Raw genomic sequence first — 21,123 nt, forward strand, 5'->3', positions numbered from 1 at the left:
GACTAATCAGTCAGAATTACAATTGATTAGTTGATGGATATAAAAGCTTTTTCTATACAAATCTATATTTCCACATAAATTTTACATCAAACATTATCTAGCAGTGCTTATTTCCGAAAAGAAAAGAATAGACATTAATCTGAGAACTCTAACAACGTTGTATAATTAGAGCTGTGTGTGTGTGTGTGCGTGTGCTCGCGCGCGCGCGCACGTATATGAAATATACGTTTTGATATTACAATTACGGTCTTCTCATAATATTAAGCGGCTTTATAAATATCGCTTAACGATTCAATCACTTGGATACTTTCTTTAAACAAGTGCAAGGCTATTCATGGATAGCTATTTATTTTTTGAACGAATATCAAGCCGTTGCAGGGAATATGTTTGCTGGTTTAGGCCAAGCCATTCATCAGTAAGAACTGCTGCTAACCTGAGTAAAGATACTAAGATTCTCAGCAATTATTGAGAAATTTGTGGACAAGATTGCGATTTGGTGAAGTTACTCTACAGGTAGTCAGTTAGCTATAAAAGTAAATACGTATTCGTTCTGTGAGTAGATTGCCCAGTGCTCACTACCTAGCTATTTCCTTTATCCTTGATCCCTTCTTCCCGGACTATTCTTCGAATTTTGAATTCGACATATGTTGTTGTTTAGGAAACGATGATCTTGGAAGCCGCTGCTCTTATTATACAATTACCCGGTACGATTTTTTTCTATTCAGTAAGTTTACTACTGCCTAAACCGGGCTGATATATTTCTTGTGTAAAAATATACCATTTAACCCCCCCCCCTCCAATAAAGAATTACATTCATAAATAAGTTATAAATGTTTTTACCATAGTATCATAACACATTAAAATCTGATCTAACTAATATTGCTGTATTTGTATTTATCTGACTCAGTAGCATTTACTTGTATGATATTTATTGGAATGAATGTGTACTTAAAATTTATTGGTATGGCATTTATTTTACGAACCGTGAGAGTATAACCAACTTAAACCTTTGATACGGTGATTAAATCGTTTTGAAAGTAGACTATCACTGATAACTAACTTCGGCTTTTCCAGTTTGTATTTGTAAGTTAGAATAGGAAATTCAGTTTCTAAAATTACTTGGAAATTCTCATCTGATCACCATATAAGAGGAAAGCTTGTTCGCATATAACTTTTACTCTGGACTCTATGAAATTCTGCTCAGAGCAATTTAATTCCTTGCTGCTTCATTTAAACAGTAAGCCACATCCCCACATTCTCCTTTCCTGTCTCTAAAACAATTTCAATTTACATCGTGTTTAGTTTAACGCATGATCGAAGTAAGTCCTCGCTTAAACGGTTTTTCAAATTACAATAGTAGGAATATATCTCTCGCCTAGTAACAAAGATGATCTGCAATTCTATGAAAATAATACAAGTATTATGAAGATAAACTAGTTTAAAAGTAAACACCTTTTACTTTCATTAATTAAAAAATACATAACTCATACGATAAACTCTGCATTTGTTTATAAATGATGACCTAAACTATTTTTATAAATAACAGAGTTTTACAGAAAACTGAGCCAATTTTTTCTTAAAAAGAGAAGTTATTAAGTGAAATAAATTTACTTTTTGAATAGTATTAAAAAAATGAGAAATAAATGGGGAAAATAATCTAAAAATCGCTATTAGTTACGGGATCCTTCCCCAAGTCTGCGGAATATAGAACTAACCGCTTCTCTAGAATGCAAAATTTACCCATTTTATTATTTTCTAACTGAACTCTTAAATATTAGAGTGTTTTCTAGGACCGCAAATTTTTTTCAAATCAAGCTTCCTTTTTTTTGTTAAAACTATAAAATATTATTTTCTATTTTGTTTAATTCAAAGAATAAAAATATTAAAGGTTTAAAATAACCAGGAGGTATTTGAACGAACTGATATTTTAGTTTACCGCTTTCGAAAAGACTTATTTCTTGTCAGTAAGGTAGACTGATATCTGTTATAGTAACCTGTTTAAAAACATTTAAATTTAAAAAATATTTCAGTAATTTATTAAATTTTAAACTAACAACATTTTAGTTCTCAAAACTTTTTCTTAATGAAATTCAGAAATTTTACTAAGAATGAAAGATACATTCTTTTTTTCACTGTATTTTCTTACTTTGAGTTTTTTTTCTGAATTGTTAAAGTTTACTAGCGAGAGAATAAAACCATGAAATAATGTTAAACACACAAAATGTCTCCAGACACCATTCTATATAAATAAAGGAGTATGATCATAGGTAATGAGAAAATTTGCTTAAAATAAAAAAAGCAAAAAATAATTTAAAAAAACAAAAATAATTTTATCTATATAAATCTTAATTGGTAAAAGTTAAACTTATATTCATCCCCAATGTAGAACATTGCAGCTGTGTAATTTATAAATTTCCTACACAATATTTTAAGATTTAAATACGGTTAGGCATTTTACAATTTCATAAATTTTAATATTTAAGCCTTCCGGCACCCCATGATAATTTCACGTTTAAGAAATGATATAATGAATAATAAATAATTATAACAACGTACATTATTATTTGAATACAATGATTTGAATATGATGTTTTCGTAACGTTTAAATAATTTTACAACTTTTTGCAAAAATATATTAGGAAATAAATGTTAAATATGTTATAATAAAACAGTATAAACAAATATTATTATATTTATCTATAACTAGTTTAAATTATATGGTAACATTTTATATAAAATTATTGTTTTTTTTTCAATGAGTAAACTTTGGTTTACTGCGCAATAAAACAAAATCTAATATAGATCGCTAGAAATGTACAATAAAAAAAATATTGTTAACACCTCACTGATACCCTTCAGCTAAATACGAGCTTAAAAAACACAGTTTTCTAGTTGTTTTTTAATAACTATTCTATTTTACTTTTAATTAAATTCGATATGTGAAAATAAAATAATACACTGTAGAATTATCTAAATTTAAAAAAAATATATATAAACAAAATTAATAATTTAGGTACACTCACACAAACACACACATAGTATATATATATATATATATATACTGTACACAAAGACATTTTTTTTTATTTAAAAGTGCTCAAAAACTATTATTTTAAAAACATATTCACATATAACTTCTTTTTCATATAATATATGTTGCATTCATTAACTTCTTTTGTTATGCAATTCAATAAAATTTTCATTAAAATTAAATTTTATTATTTTATAAAGGTAGAAATTTTAGCAACTTAAAAAATTTGGACTTAATTTTGATTCCTCTAACTAGGATAGATCACATTATGTTGGTATCGGAAAGCCACTTTATTTCAACATATAAGACTACTTCATATGAAAAACGGAAAAAGCCTCTATTAAAACGAGTAAAAATTAAAATAAAAATACTAAAATTAACAGTACGTTTTCAAACAAAATATTTTTTTTTTAAATATAGCAAAAATAGTTAATAAAGGTAAAGATGTCTGCTACAAAGTGAAGTTTCACAGTGAATGTTTTAAAAGTAAATTTTAGAGTGAACTCTACTCCTATGCTAAAGAAGTAAAAGCAGTATTACGCTCATGTTAAATTAAAAATAGTTTTCAGATTAAATTAAAAAATTCGTAGTTCTTTTTTAATTCTCTTCCAGTCAGTAGCATTAAAACCATATGAAGCGTAATAGCTGCTCGGGTCTTTCTCACAGACATAAATTAAAATAGGATTCAGCTAATGTAAATATTTTCAGGAATACACCGGGATGGAAAAAAGTTATTTATCCGGCAAAAATTATTTCATGAAAAACAAAAATATTTGCTGGCAATTAATAAGCTGAATGATTTCTAAGAAAAAAGTATGAAAGTGTTTTCCTGATACCCGTGGCAATCTATCGGAAACTTTTCAAGGTTGTTTCAAATTATTTTCTTTAACGATTTATATAAAACATTCTACAAAAAGAAAAATAAGCAGCTGTTACTTTTCTCTTTTATTAGATATAAGTAAAAAAAAATATTTTTTTTTGTAAAATACAGAAGGGCGAATAAGGTGAACAACAGAAAAAAACCGATCACCATTTTTTAAAATTTTTATCTACAAAGATTAATCTGAGATTAATCTTGAGAGAGCTTCAGACAAAAATTTTTAAGAAATTATGAATTACTTTAGTTTTCTTATAAGCGATCCTTTATTCTTAACAAAAATATTTATTCCATAAATTAAAAGGTTTTTTATTGTATTATCAGTAATATACATGTTTAAACCTGTCGAAGTAAATATGTGGACTTTTATTCTCGTAAACAGTCGATGATTCTGATAGGTATTCTACAGATTTTACTAAAAAATCTGTAGAAAATGATTGATAATGATAAAAATAAATTAAAACAATAATTTTTTTCTCAGTAAAAAAAATTTACAATCGGTTTCTTCTGACGGAACTGTAAGTATATGTTAAAATATGGCATGAGATAGGGATATCCAATGATGAACGCCCACAAAAAAAAGATTTTAACAACAGAAATGTCCATGTTAATAAACACAGTAACAAGATTCAATAAACACTTATCATGTCAAAAGCATTATCATCACTGAGTTATAACCTTCCCAATCTACGACCACGTGTATCCAACACATTCAGTTGGTACACGATGTTCTTCATGAAATAAAACATACACGGAGGTAGATAAACAAAAGAATGAAAACAGCGTTAAACAGTAATAGCGTTAAAACAACAAAAATAAGGTTAAAACAGTAGTTATAAAATAGTAACCAGCAAAAGTACCGGAAGAAACAGGAACAAAAAACTTTATTCCTGATTATTCATATTTGGGTCTCGCCAAGGTTCTAAACCTTATCGGCAAGTGCCCATTCAGTAAAATACAAATACTCGTATAGTAACAATGAAAACTACAAATACTGTAATAATTATATAAAGAAAAAGTTAAAAAAAATTTAATATAAAAGAAAATAAAAACAAAATTTTGTGTTACAAAAAACAGTGTATAGTAAAATAGTTTATAATAAAAATAGTATTAATTAAGAAATATATTTAGTGGCATCGTAAAATGGCCGCGATAAAAATACAAATTAAAATCGTAACAAAATATTAAAGGATTTAACTGATTGTTGCTTTAAGATAACAGATATTTACATTTTCAGAGGGTAGCCATCGAAATACTTCTTTCGTAAATTATAATCCGTCATATCTTTTATTTCTTTTGGTAACATATATAAATTGGGAACAACAGCTTTCAATGACTTTCTACCATATAAATTATTACATTTAAAAATAACAAAATAGATCTTTATTTCTAGTTAGATGAACAATTATTTTTTATTTTAGTTTTAAATTCATTTTTCATATGGAACATACATATCAATATTAGGTTATTGGCGTTCCAATCACCAGCTGCAATGAATCTGTTACCGAACGTGTTAAAGCATTTACAAAACGACAGTTATTTCGGGAGGAAATAACTGACGTAGTAGACAATAAACTGCAGAAAGTCCGAATGGCCAAACCCAGTTCAACACCCCCACAGAGGTCACCTGAATATGAGCAGTCTCGGAAAGAGAAAACTCAGATTGATTTATCCAGTTTCTTATTAAAATAACAGAACCTTCATGGGTCCTACTATCAGGATAGTTAGCCGCACACATTTTGAAAACCGAATGTACAGAAAATTTTTATACGTAAAGTGGGATTCTGAGATAAAGACAACATCCAGATTCTTCGAGTAAAGTACCGTCTCCAGCTCCTTCTCCGATGCAAAAAACCGTTGATATTAGATGCTGTGTAATGTAAATAGAATGTATATACTATGTTACTTAAAAATCCTCAATGATGGTAAAGTTTTAAGTAGTTAATTATTGATGAATCTTAGAAATTACTGCTATAATGAGTCCCTTCAGAATTCGATGTTAGCCCCCAGTTTTTCAATTGTATCACAAGAAATCAAATAATTAATGATGTTACCACCTTACTGCCTTAGAAAACTGCCCGGGATGAATGGTATAACGAGTATTGAATTGATTACAAAATTGTTATTCATATTCTTAGATGTGCCCCGTCTTAGTGATGGAAAATGCTCCTGGGCATGGTCAACTATCCTACCCTGGGAACCCAAAGATCCTTTAGATAATCTTAGGAGTATAATTCATTCTCTGCTTTTCCTTTCTCTGGAGAATCTCTACATTTACTCGACAACCTTTATAATTTGCTGGGTGATGGCAAAGCGCACAGGTGACTGGTGTGCTCCTTTACTTCTTTTGACAACCGATTGTCCTATGACCGCCTGCGCATTTAACGCATCCAGTACAGTAATATATAGTATGACCATATTGTTGGCGCCGCATACACTATATGATGCCGGAATTCTTTAAGGCGTTTCAATTTTACGCAAAAATATAAAATATTTAGATAAAGATGTATTATTTCAAATACATTTTTGTTATTGCTTTGGGATTCTAAATTCACAAAGAATCTGGGAAGTGGTTCTTTGGCGGGCATTGACCCGCCAAAGAACCACTTTCCACCATTACTCTCAATGTCCTCTTTTATTACATTCAAAGGAATGGTGAAGGTTACTTCAAGACAACGTTGAATACTCTCTCATCTCCCCTCGTGAATATGTGATCTATATGTGAATGTAATTTTTTTGTATCACCTGAATAATTTTTTTTATAACTTTCTTTGTCGTTACAGAAAAGCCGAAGCTGTGTGCTATTTATAACTCGCACGTTGAAATTAATTTCTGTCACTACAGTTTCCAACAATTTATATAAATTCGTGATGTCAGCAATTCCGTACAGCGCGAAAGGAGAAGGTTTAATATGTTCTGCCTGTTCAACGGTTGGGGAAGATTCCTCTATCGGTAGATGCTCGTAACGATTAGTAAGAGATAGGTTGTCGCTAACATCACCTTGCGACACGTTTAATGTGCGGTAAAACCAGAATCCTTTGCCACTTAGGTGTCACTGTACGAAGGTCGATGACGTCCGATTAATATTCATTTTCACTTAATGAGATTCCACTCATGTTGTCAACGATCTTATACTTGATCTATTTACGTCGGGTAATTTCCTGGGATCCCTTGTGGAATAATACAAATACCAGTGACGGCTCGTAGCTAAAATTAGTGGGAGTGCTGCTCCAGAAAATTTTTTTATGGGCCTTTTCAAGCCCATGGTTAAAGTTTTGTGTAAAATAAACAGACCGAAAAAATTAATCAAATAGAATAGCTAGAACCAGGATAATAATCTAATTCTAGACTTTATCACATTTAGGAATATGGTATACGGGTTTTAAGCACAATGGGCTTTATTTGATTTAATCGAATAAATAATAAAGTGTCAATACCGATAATATTTTCTAGTATTATTAATAACTTAATAAAACTCCACTTAAAAACATTATAGTCCAATGGTGCTTAATTTAAATTTCTATGTACACAGAAACAAATACATAATTAGTTTTTACTAATTATCTTCTCTTTCGCCCTTCCAGAGTGTTTTTGACAGATTTGGCAATCAAAGAGCTCTTGCTTTCCGCCATCATCTGATCACTATTGAAAAAACAAAAAAAAAAAACACTTTCACATTCCTTTTACCGACTAATATGGAAAAGGGAACGAACAAGGAACATTCCATATACCACCAGCACGCCAGGGTTGGCGCTGCGGGAGCAACAGTGCTCTCTCTCTCTCTCCCTCGCGTGCAGCTTCCTATGTGCGCAAGCGCATAACAGCCAAACACCACGCCGCTGGAACTGTGAAGCGCACAGTTCCATACAAAGATTTTTGTATCTTTTTCATAAACTGGGGGACGGCTACTGACATTAAGCTTATATATTGTACAAGTATAAAGAAAAAATGTAAGAAAAAAGGACTCATTTGCTGCAGTTCCACAGTGCCTATACGCAAGCCGCCACTTGCGAGTTACAAGAAAACGAGTGCCAAGACACTCGTTTTCTTGTAAATGGCGAAGAAGGGCTCATATACGCTATTTTGACGTTGTTATACCGGCCAGCTCGAAGTCGTTCCATAGCAAGGGGTAGGTAATAAGTTAGTTATGTAACCCAATAAGGTTCACTCAATTAATAAAGAGAAAGAACTTACCTATACATTAAGCAATGAAATTATCACGACAGAGAAGATAAAATTGTTTATTCTATAGTATCTGATAATAAAGAACTCTCAATTCAACTCTAAAATTAAAAATGAATCTTGTTAGGAGCAATGGAACACATTCATGACAAACAAATAATAGCTCATTTAATATTTGATAAAAATATATTCAACCTTTAGACGTAGCGATCGATTACGCGTTAACATCGGGTTGGTCTAGCGGTGAACTTGAATTAGATAGTGGATACCCAGTGTTCTTTGGTGGTTGGGTTTCAATTAATACACATCTCAGGAATGGTCGATCTAAGACTGTACAAGACTATACTTCAATTACATTCATACATATCATCCTCATTCATTTTCTGAAGTAATACTTACGGTGGTTCCGGAGGATGAACAGAAAAAGAAAGAACTGATTGCGCATGACAACCAGCAGTCACAATCACTATTTTGATACGTGGATTTGATTTTCCTAAAAACAATCTTTAATTCTTCAAAAAATGTATATAAAACTTTCATTCTTATAGAAATCGTTAAATAAACTATTTAACGATTTCTATAAAAAAAAAGTGTGTTCAGTAATACTGCTTATTTTTATATTATCTGAATCAGATTTAAATTACATCCGTTTTAAGATCATGCGACCTTAAATAATTTGAAGAATCGTACAGCAACAGAATCAATTCAATAAAATTACACTGTTACTTGTGTAGAAATGTAATTTAATTATATATGTTACTGTTAACAATGAATTGGTGTCCTAAGAAAATTAGGGGAAAGAATTAGAAATAAATGAAAATATTAATACTTTATTTGTTATTACGTTTTATTTGTATCAGAGAAGTGCATTAATACAGTTGTGTATTATACAACTTATGTCCGAGTAACTGTAGTAAATGTACTGGAAATTGCGCATTAAACCTGTGGCAGCTAAGACTACCAAAGCTTGTTATGTGACAAAGAAGAAAAGATTTATTGTCTTTGGTATATAAAAATCGTCAATTTTGCTTAGTTTTAAACATAATTTAAAAAAATAAATAAACAATTTTTATAGAGTGAATAATATTCTTGTCATATAAAACTGCGTTTTTTTCCTTGAAGAATAAGTTATAGGGTATTGTTTCTATTTACTGTAGGGTTTATATTGAGGGTCAAATCAGGTAATCAAACAGTCTTCAAAGATAATTTCCTTTATATTTTCTAAAACAAAAGCAAAGCTTTTTCAGTAAGAAATGAAATTTCATGCGTTAAAAAAATTGGAGAGTGATGTATGACCACCTAAACCTTTTACAGTTTTTTTCTAAACGGTTAATACAATTACTAAACTTCAAGCTTGTCTGTACAGGTTAAGCAGACATGAACTAAATAATGTAAAGGAAACTTAAGGCGCCATCTTTAATAAAATCCAGTAAAGGATGATCCCTCGTAAAAAGTAAGATAACAATAGTGGAAGTAGATTGTAGATTGGGAACAACAAACCTGCGAAAACTGCGATCCTTCGAGGATACATACAGTATTGTTCTGTAATATAAATATCACGGAAAATGTTTTATCCACAGAAAAATAATTCAGAATCTCAAACAATCAATTTAAGAGGATGAAAAAATGATTTTTATAGTGAAATCAAACTTATTTTTGGGGATACATGGTTATTAAAAGTCCTGTGTTAAAAATGAAGAATGAAGATAGATTTTATGAAAGAAAACTTTGAGTTTAAGTACATATGATATATACGTATGTATACAACTAATTTTAAATATGTTGTGTGACTATTTTGCAAATACATTTTTTACATACATTTCTGTGTAGTAATGTTTTTAATAATTTATTTATCATTTTCCTAGTTATGTTATTTTTCACTTTTTATAATTAATCTTTTAAATAATCTCATTGTAAGTTCTTTTGATAAGACTGTTGGTAATTAATTAATCTAAATAATTTTTGTTAAGTTACAATGCGACAGATGAATAACCCATTTTATATTATTTCTACGAACGAATTGTTCAATTTGTCCTTGTTTTAAACAAACATAGATTAAAGATAATGAACAAAAGAGTGAATTGAATCAAATGAAATGTGAACAGTAGGAATAATTAAAAGTTAAATCGATTTCATGAAAGAGAATAAAAAAATTAAGCAGCGATTTAAATAATTAAAGAAGGGTTCATTATACTCCAAGAAAATTTAAGAAGAAATATTCATCCTATTCAAATGGGTTTGTTCCATTAATTTTCTTTTTAATTGTTCTCGATTATGGAATCCAAAGCAGATCCTATTTTATTCTACAGCCGTATTATTGGTTAGACGTTTCATTTAATTAATAGCAGCCCGTTAATTTAAAAAATGTGCGTTGCTTTGATCGTAAGAAATTTCAGTTTCGATTGATTCTTTGTTAATCCACAATTATCTCAATCTTATTTTTTACTAAAAAACATTGTCAACAAAATATCGAATAAAATCTACTGATCCGTATGTTTCATAAGAATTACTTTATTTTTATTCATTTGCCTATGTTTTATGAAAATAACAGCTTCGAAAAAAGTAAATTACATGCAGTTTATTACATGAATAACTTTCTATATCCTTTATTTATTGAATTTTAATCCAAGTTTATAAATATTTATTCTATTCAGTATTCTTATAATAAAATAGTAATGGAATATAAATTTATCATCTATAAAAACAATCCTAATTCTAATTCTAGGACTAATTCATGAATGAAAAATAGGAATACTAGAATGAAGTAAATAAAATGTTTGTGTAACATATATCTACATAAACATCGTATATTTATTCATGCTAACACTATCAATCTACTCGTATCTATATTAAGAGATAGGCTTAGAGACCTATGTTTTTGTTAAGGTGTACAGAAAATTAGCATTAATGAAAATAATTTAACGATTAGATGGTATCAGTTAAAATACCCTTTCTATTTTCCAATAAAAGCATTCATTTTGTTCTGTCTCATGTTTTCATCGTATACAAAACATATTTATTGAAAATGATAAAATGGCCTACCCTAAGTTACATATAGTAACAAATGTCAATTCATTACGTAATGATTACATTTATTTAAAACAATTAAACATTACAATTAAAAGCCTAATCAAATTTAGTAATAATATATTTTTAATAAATTACTCCAGAACATTTTCAGCCATCGCCGTTGTTTCCATCATCAGAACTCTTAGTAATGTTAACCTCACATTGGGCTCAGTTGATTTTACTGTTGCGGTTATTCATTTATAAAATTAGATACTATTTAGAACTTTGTCAAAAATACGTTGGATTTATATTATCAAAAGACAAGGTCGAATTTCAACTCGATAATTTTCTACTTTGGTCTTCATTTGAAATAAAGATAATATGAACATTTAACAACAATCCACACTAAAGCCAAGATTTATAAATTGTCTATAAACACAGATCATATATCTACCAACACTGGTAAAACCTTGATATTTTAAACACACATCTTACCCTTATCTCTTTTGTACAGTGTAAAATAAATTAACAAAAAAAAACAAACATATACAAAATTAACAAACTCAATTCAGGCCCTACACACAAATAAACCAATTAATTTCATTGTTTTTAATAAACAGACAAGTAACCTTATCTGTTACTTAAACCTCGTAACTTATCTGTATGGGCCAGTGTACCCTTACTTCTACAGAACTACCTTCTGCAGAACTTAATACTATGAGGCACTCTACCCGCAATGTTCTATTACTTTAATACTTAAAAATTAAGAGTATATTCGAATATTTTATGTCACTTACCTTCCAATTATAATATTATTAAAATGGAAAAAATTACAAGAAAAATTGCAAAGAGAACTATTAAAAAAAAAATGTAAGTATTAACTGTCATGATTGTATAGCAGTATCAATAAAAAAGTAACTAGTATTCTACATAGGAATTACAGGTATCGTTTGATTTTCATATCTATTTCTTTACAAACATTTATGTTAAACTATTTAACATTCATGTAATTGTCGACAACTGTATTAACTCAACTTGAAGGTTTTTCCCACTGCAATAAATTGGAAATTCTCCGTTTTAACTGCTTGCTTTACTTAATTTGGATTTTATTAAATTTGATAGTGTAACATACGAATAATAAAACGGTTAAAATCTTTTCACGCTATTGTCTTTACATGTTTTCATTTCTTGAATAAGGGAAAAACGAAAATTAAAAAGACCATCTGCGCGAGTAATATATACTTACGATTTGTCCTTAACGATTATTTAAAATTCTACAAATCTTTCGCTGTTGTTTGGCGCCATCCGTATAAAACGCTAAAGCTGGTGGCGCCAATTACATGCCCTTGTTGGAATTTCTGAATACATAAAAACATATTCATAATGTTTTTCACGTATCTCTCAAATTCTTTTTAAATTTATCTATTGATATCATACGTAATATCATTGTGTACGTAAACATAAGTATCATTATGTGTGCGTGTGTATCATCTGTGCATGTGTGTTTTATATATATATATATATATATATATATATATATACACAGTAAAATATGAATTATTATTTTAAGAAAATTAAACGAAAAAACTAAAATACAAAACGTCAATACAAAAAACGTATTTCTTGATTTTAAAAAACCTATAAATGTTTGATACGAATACTGTAGTGTTAAAAGAGCCAACGAGTCGGATCCTTAATAAATAAATATATACTATTAATAAAAATTTAATTTATTTATATGAATTAGTATGGAATATTTTCTTCGATTTCAATTTAAAAGTCTGATTATTCTGCGTATCTTGTTATATATATAAATTTAGAGTTCAGAATTATCTAATTTTAACCAAAAAAAAGATACGGCTTAAACAAATTTAATTTTTTAAGTAAATAATAAATTTTAATTAAAATTAATAGAAACAAAAAACGAGTAGTTTTTCTTATAAAGTTCAAATTATTATTGTTTCCTAATAGTTAAAAATACAAATAATATTATATTAAATAACGACTTCTGTTGTAAAAGTAAAAAAATATTTAAAAAATTTATTTATATTAACGTAAGTTTTATTTACGCCGTTTTAATTATATATACCACGTAATTTATTGTTATATTTGTTGACTTATTTATGTGCAGTAGCACACAAATAAATGTAATGATTTAATAGAGATTAATTTTTTTTTAATAATAGAAAATACTTAATATTTAAGTTAAAATATTACGACGGTAATTTTAAGTTACATTAGTTGTTATTGAAAATATTAATTACAGAACTATTAACTGAATGTAATGTAACTTGATCGATTAAAGGATATTCTGCCATACTGGAATGTCTGCCATATTCTAACAATATTGGAATGTGTCATTTTATACCTTTCCAACAGTTGAATCGTCGTTTGGAGGAAGGATCTACGACTGTTTTTATAAATAGTGAGTGGATACTTTCACAAAGTAGAAAATTCTTGGTAGGATAAAACTTTTCTTTGAGGAATTCTGTACCTTGAGAAAAATATTTAAAATAAAGAATTTTTATATTCGAGGAAAAGCAATTTCTTGCAGCATATCGATCCAATTTTATTGCGGTTGTAAACATTTAGTACGATACAAAATTTTTGATTAATAATTTATTTCTTCCATTTTGGTAAAGATATTCCGATCTAAGGAGAAATTATAAGAGGAATAATTGCATGTAACTTAGAGATGGGATGTTGTTTGTCTCGTTTCATAGTCTCTCAATGGTTAGATTTCCCCTTTCTTAGTACGAACCTCTTTCCCTTATCCTTGATCTCTTTCTCACATTATTGCTTCGTAGATTTTGGCTAGATGCCCGCCAACGATTAGTACTAAAGCTACAATACTAAGAAACTTTGCTGTTGTGTGGCTTGATGGGGGTGGCCCTACCGTGGACCTATTCGTAGTCTATGTTTAATATCACCATTAGTTGTGCGCAACCATCCTAGTCGTGAAGTGCTTATCCGGTAAAGCCGGGGAACTTAATCGCTTCAACATATACGAGTAGAAGGCATAGATACACTTGAACAACTGGATAGTATTTAATTAAATTTCGGGGTATTTTTTATAAATCTTATGAAGTCGCAAAGGTACATCTTTAAATTAATAAAATTCTCTAAATATACTTCCCTGATACTATTCCTCATAATATCAGATTCAAACGCTTGTTATAGTTCTAAAACTAATAACGATGAAAAATCAAACTTATATTATACACTTATTTTCAATGTATCTTTTTCTCTATAGTGTGTAGAATGTACAAAAGATTAAAAGTATACATTTGGCCAAGCAGCAAATAATCAATAATTATTTTATTGCTTTTCTTATTTATAACCATCAACAATCAGTATACCTATCTATACAATAAACCTAAAGAAAAACTATTATTATTACAAGGTGAAAAATGAGAACAGTTATCACTGAAATGAGAATACATTTAAAGGAGAAATTATTCATATGTTTACATTCAATAAAAAAAATATAAATTAAATTTTCCTATCTCTCAAAAACAGCACAAAAGAAGTAAAACAGTGTTACAGGCACGACGGCATATTTACTTCATAATCTACACAAAGGTGTTAATAAAAAATTCCCATATATACAAACAATAATATAACTGGTAATAATACTATTAAAGACTACAAAGTATTTTTAAACAAAAGATCGCCTGTCGGCTTTCGGAAGTCCCCAAGGAATCTGTAATAAAGAGCGCCCGGTTGAGAACTCCATTAGACAATGTCGTCCCCACTAGGATGAGGGGTGACTTGGGACTATAGACCAGGTTCAACGGAGGGGGTTATGAAATATGAGACCCAAGAATTCTTTATAACCCTGCTCATTCTTTTACCCTAAGTTGGCTACACTTCATATTTTGACAGTATCTTTTAACTGTTATTTTATAACCTTTAATACACTTAAAATTATCTAAACCCTCATCATAGTGAATTTTATGTTTAACTATTTAGAAAATCTCTATAAGAGAACTAAAAAAAAAAGATTTATTCACCATTTTTTTTTACTATAATTGTATGCAAGGTAGTTTTAATAACAATTGTACATCAACATAACAAATATAACAAAATTCTGGTTTGAAATAAAAGAGCAAAATTAAAATTTTAAGAAAATAATAAAAATTTTAAGAAATATTTGCAAAACTATTAGAATAGGTAGCTACTCGTAACAGTTCAAAAAAATTTAGTCTGACAAATTGATACAAAAGTTTGATACAAAGTTATTTTTTATTTTTTATTTATTTATTTTTTTTTTTATTTAATTTTTATGGGCATCGACTGCTAAGGTCATTAGCCCTCGGCACAATCTTTAAAAGAAACTACTATCACCATCTGGATCGTCGTATGTAAGGGTGTAAAGGGCCCTTACATTTTATTTAAAAGCACAAACTACACAAAACATTTAAGACATAAAGACAAGGACAATCACAAACACTTATGGGGTGTAAAGGGCCCCAATATTAAAATTTGAGATAGGTTCCCAAAAGACCATTAAATTAAAATTAAAATTAAAACTTATCCTACCATATCTTTCTTTCTTTCTTCTACGAGTCTCATTTATAGTTTGTTTAAGCACCCTCGGGGCGACCAGAACCGCCGTTGAGCAGTATATCAGTCGCGCCAGGGTGCCGTGGCAGTTGAATCCTTCTTATAAACAGGCTATAGGCATGCACAGCGTACACCCAAAGCCTCGCGCCCTCAATCCACCCTTGAGGGTCCCCCATGCCATCATCGGACACACCCCGACTCACTGCTTTTGAATGCAGGTGAGCCAAAATGGCCTAGGCAAGAGGGCTACCTCCCGTCGCTATACGTGCCACGTTTCAAGACTCCCTTATGTATATATGCATACGTTTAAAATTAAAATTAAACTTATCAATACCATTTTTTCTTTATATATATATAAACTACCGCTTAGAGTTTCTCACAGCTTAAACTTTCATTTTTATAGACTTTTAAGAAGTCCACTGGCGTGTAAAAATGCAACTATATTTTCTTCATTTCCATTATCCAGATCAGCAGTAATATTATTTCTAAAACGGAATCTCTTTCTGAGGTCCTCATATATGGTACACTCTTCTATAAGATGCTTGATTGTCAGTGTTTTATTACAAACACCGCACATTGGTCTCACTTCGCCGGTTCACAAATATAAATTTGTTAATCGCGTATGACCGATTCTAAGTCTGGTCACCGCTACTTGTTCACGGCGAGTCAACTTATAGTCGCTTTTCCATTTATAAGGAGAAGATTTTACTGTGTTTAATTTTGTATATAATCTCCTCCATTCAGCATTCCACTTGTTTTTTACTATGTTTGTTAGACGGTTTTTAACATCTGCCATTCTTACAGGAAATGCATCCAAAACATCGCAGACTGTTGCCTTTCTGGCAGCTTCGTCTGCGATTTCATTACCTGTAATACCAGCATGCCCCGGAGTCCATACAAATACGCATCGCTGTCCTCGTTGTTTTAGTACGTATAAAATGGACAGGATGTTTGCAATTAGGACATCCTTAATGTTCTTGTTCCGAATTGCGACGAGTGCACTTAATGAATCGGAACATATTAGCATTCTCTCTTCGCAATAGTGTTCAGTGTAGCGAAGAGCTTGATGAATTGCTGTGAGTTCTGCCGTGTAGACACTGGCCACATCTGGCAGTCTCCAAAAGTGGGCTTCTTCATTTACATATATCGAACATCCAACACCATGTTCGGTTTTAGAACCGTCAGTATAAATTCTAATATGTTCTTCGTAACTACTGACGGTTGCCAAAAATTCCTGCTGGATGATCACTGCTGGTTTCTTTTTTATTTCTCCTTGATAGAGAGTTAACAAGTTAAATAACAAAGTTATTTTTCACTAGAAAAATTATGAAATTATTGACATTCAAATATTGTTTTCACGAACAAAGGCTTTTACTCTGTATTTAGTCGGATTGTAAGATCATATTAATAAATGAAATATTATTACATTAAAAAAAAACAGATTGAGAAAGAGGCGTTTCGTACTATAGGTTTAAGGATATTAAAATAGCAAATGTTTTAATTTCAAAATAAAATGAGCCCTTTTTAATTTAAAGTTATTCATATTTATATTTCTAAAGGTTTGAAAAATTCTTATCATCATGAAATCAATTACATGAAATTTACCTAATTTCATGTTTCTAATTAAATTTAATTTAATTTTATAATAAAAAAAAAAAAGAAAAAATACACGGATTTCTTTTCTTCTTTTTAATCTTATTTTATGATGAAATTTACTTTTCTGTTATGTTATAAAATCTAGGCATTGTTTCCCGAAAAATAATGAAATAATTTGTTATGTGGACTATCACTATCTATTCCAGTCTTCTCGTATTAATTAGATATCCCAACCTCGTAGGGGGAAGAAACCCAACTTGTGACGTTACCGGTCGCCACACCACCCTCTCCGTTCCGATCCCTGAGGGGCTTTACCGGAGGTCGTCTTTAGACACTCTAACTGATTACATCTCAGTAATCTGCCATGCCTCGGTCGGGATGCCACCGATGTAAATGCCTCGGCATACATTTGCATCAGTAAAATACTTTCAAATTTCGTCTTCACGTAGGCCTCAAACGGACAACCTCACATCCAACGTAACATGATTCCCTCAAACTAACTGACCGAAAACGCGGAACCGCGAACCTCACGCCTAGTCCAGATTTGGCAGCACCGTCTGTGACTGTAAATGCCTGAGAAAACGAACGAATTTAAAGTTAAATCAGTGCTGCACTCATACCAATCAAAATTATGTTTTACGCAACATAGAAATTCAGACCTGCATCCAAATAATTAGAAATACTATGACACTCTAATTGTGTTCTGTTCTCTGATAATAATAGATTGTATTCCATGCTTGGAAGAAATAAACACACTGAAGAAAGAGCCGAGTGTCGTCTTCTTTCAAGATTCTGAAATTATTGGACGCGTATACATTATGGGCGTTGTGCATTCGGTGAAATAAGTAGAGAACGAGAAACACTACAATCCTCAATTCATATGTATTTCTAGGGTCGTTCAGGAGTAACTACAAAAATTGGCCTTTGCGCATAAATCGATCAGTTTATTATTATACCTATTAAAATCTTCCATAAATCCTTTTTTACTTGCATACACCATGCATTAAATCAATCTTTATAATTCAGGTGTTACTAGTTAGAAAAATACTCAAATAATCCAACTTACCCCTACTTAAACGTACCTTTTATTTAAGCGATTAATGATTTATACCTAACCATCCCAACCATTTGTAAATCATCCCAACCATTTTATGTAAAAATGAAAGTCATCAAATTATTTTAACCGATTTAATTGAAAGTAATAGAAAGATATCAATAATCCGTGAGTATAATCAAACTTTTATTTACTTATTAATTAACAGAAACTGTCTACCCGTTTTCATCTAAAACACAGCAACTCTAATTCATTATTTCTATTTAATGATAACAAATTAAGTTTGCAGCGTGTGGTAAAAGGCAAGCTTGAAAGGGATTCGAATCCAATACTTACATATGAAAAACATATTTGGCTACCACTCTTTCATTATTTAGACGTTATTAGTGGCAAATGTTTACTTATAATATTAGTATGAAAAATAAGGTATTTAAAGAATGACATCAAAAACGATGTCATGTATAAAAAAAGATATTTTATATATAAAAACTATTCATTTCATTTTTTAAATGTTGTTCATAATTACTAATTACTTAGTGTACGTGCTGCTTGTCATAAAGACTCTTTGTAGTAGTAGTGTGCAATTATTGAGGAGTTTCGGTGGGAACTTCTTATCACGTGACTGCGAGTGTGTTCCATTAAACTCAAGGTTTATACAAATGTAACCGATTGTAAATTGACTTAAAATATATATATATATATGTATAATTTTAAAATGCTGCTTCAGATAACATTTTTTGAAGTACTTTTCTTCTAAACTCTTATTAAGAAGTATTCCTAATTAAACGTTCATTATTTATATATATTAATTTATTACTCATATATACCATCATATAATTTCCCAGAATTCTGAGCTATACTTTATTAAATAAAAAATGAAAATAAAAAACTAAGAAGGTCAATGTTAAATAATATGTAATGTTAAATAAAATATAATAATAATAACATTTTATGACGTAAAGTAACACTTTTAAATATTCCTAATTACAAGATTTTTCAATTTAAAATTAAGAGGAAATAAAAAATTTAACTTTTTATTGTTAATTAATCAAACTTTTTTTTTAAGCTTCTAAAACTAACAGGAGCAACCATTAGATAATATATGTTTAAACTAATTTTGGCACATAGATTATTGTAACAAATATGACCAATGTGTTTTTAAAATGATATTTATAAAATGAATTTATAGAAAATAAAGAAGCTAACGAAGATTATGTAAATACTTCGTTTATATTAAAATAAAGCAACTTTACTTTGTAATAAAATTTATTTGAGCCACAAGCATAAAACATGATAATCAATTTTACAGTTTGTTTGCACTACGTAAGGTTAAATATTTATGTCGGCACCTACCACATGCGTGTACAACGCTCATTCATTCAAATACAAGCGAATGTAGATGAATTGTTCTTAAAACGAACATGAACTGAAAGAAAAAGAGACGAGTGAGTGTGGTAAATATTGTTTGTAAGCACTTCTTCCTAAAAGTATGTAAATAACTCGTTACTACTATCATAATCTACGTCGTCAGTTAAAATACACTTAATTCATGAAAGCTCACGATGACGTTTCTAATGCTAACTTGTAAAACTTACATCTCTCTTAAATGTTTTTACTGATTAAATATAACTGTATTTCCTGTAGAAAAAACAACAAAAATAATTATAAATATCTACAACAAGAATATATAACGATTTTTCCATAAATAGCTTTTAATTATTTCAGACCAATAGTCGTTCGAGTGTATTTCCATACGTACACACTATTATTAAAAAAAAAAGATTATTTTTTTTACAATTTTTATTTATAATTTGATATATTATACAGTTTCTAGAATGTTTATTTTTGGTTTAAATTGTTTTGGTTCTCTAAGTTTCTATATCAATTTTTAGTTTGTTATTTTCTAGTTTAATTAAAAGGAATTACTAATACGGTCAGTATATCTTGTTAAGTTTTCTATAGCTATTTTTACCACATTGAGTCTGAAAAATCATCAAGGGGTGGTAAAAGAAAAATTCAAGATCTAAAATTTATTTATTTGAGTCAAAAGTAATCAGGAAATAATACATTCGTTGAATGTATTAATTAAGTTGAAATATTTGAATATTACTTTATTACAATAAGGCGTATCAATATATCAACCATATTTAAAACCAATTACAAATATTTTTTTTTACTTTTAAGATTTGGCAGATGTGAAATAAAATATCAAAAATGGCTTCAAATCATCCATAAAAAAATCAATCCCGTTTAAATGTAGAAAAAGATAATCTTTTGCAAGAGTTTTTGGTTCTTTACGTTGCTTATATGCTTATTTAATGAAATTAACAGCCGTCTTACTGATGGTATTGTTGTTAAGTTCTGCAAGTGAATTTGAAACCGAGGTTTTTATAACAAAATTAAAAATAAATAGTGAATTTAGCGATATCATTATTTACAATTGATTGAACTGATTCCCCTTAACCATTTTATATCTAATTAACTGTTTTTATTTTAAAATGAATTAATTTAAATACTTCAATATTTATTCTAGCATTTCTAGATATACTAATAATAAAAATAATAATGATATCAGAGGGGAGTGTATCCAGTCTAGACTAAGAAGCTCCAATACTCCCCGCTATACCTGAACCGGTGGCATCCAATACCAGCCGCTGGGTATCCTCTCCACCACCATCGGTGGTATCGGTGATGGAATCTTCTTCCATCTCCGATATCAGAGCCGTGTTACTGGTTATACACCCTTGTCATCTTGTATTCTTTTAGGGTTTTAATGTTCTGTAATAAGTCAGTTTTCAGGATGATCTG

At 29.6% G+C, this 21,123-nt stretch overlaps 1 protein-coding gene across 4 annotated transcripts in view; it reads left to right on the forward strand.

The window, feature by feature from the left end:
• Positions 1 to 21,123, forward strand: part of LOC142320974 (neurotrimin-like) — a 615,054-nt gene that overhangs the window by 278,165 nt on the left and 315,766 nt on the right. The window contains exon 1 of one of the 4 annotated variants that reach the window (XM_075358974.1): positions 20,153 to 20,248. The exons of the other annotated variants lie outside the window; for them this stretch is intronic. The gene's annotated coding sequence lies outside the window, so the exon portion shown is untranslated. Of the gene's footprint in view, positions 1 to 20,152; positions 20,249 to 21,123 lie in introns of those variants that run through there. 4 annotated transcript variants of the gene reach the window in all.

Source organism: Lycorma delicatula, chromosome 3 (genome assembly GCF_047948215.1).
Source record: "Lycorma delicatula isolate Av1 chromosome 3, ASM4794821v1, whole genome shotgun sequence".
In the NCBI taxonomy this organism is placed as follows: Eukaryota; Metazoa; Arthropoda; class Insecta; order Hemiptera; family Fulgoridae; genus Lycorma; species Lycorma delicatula.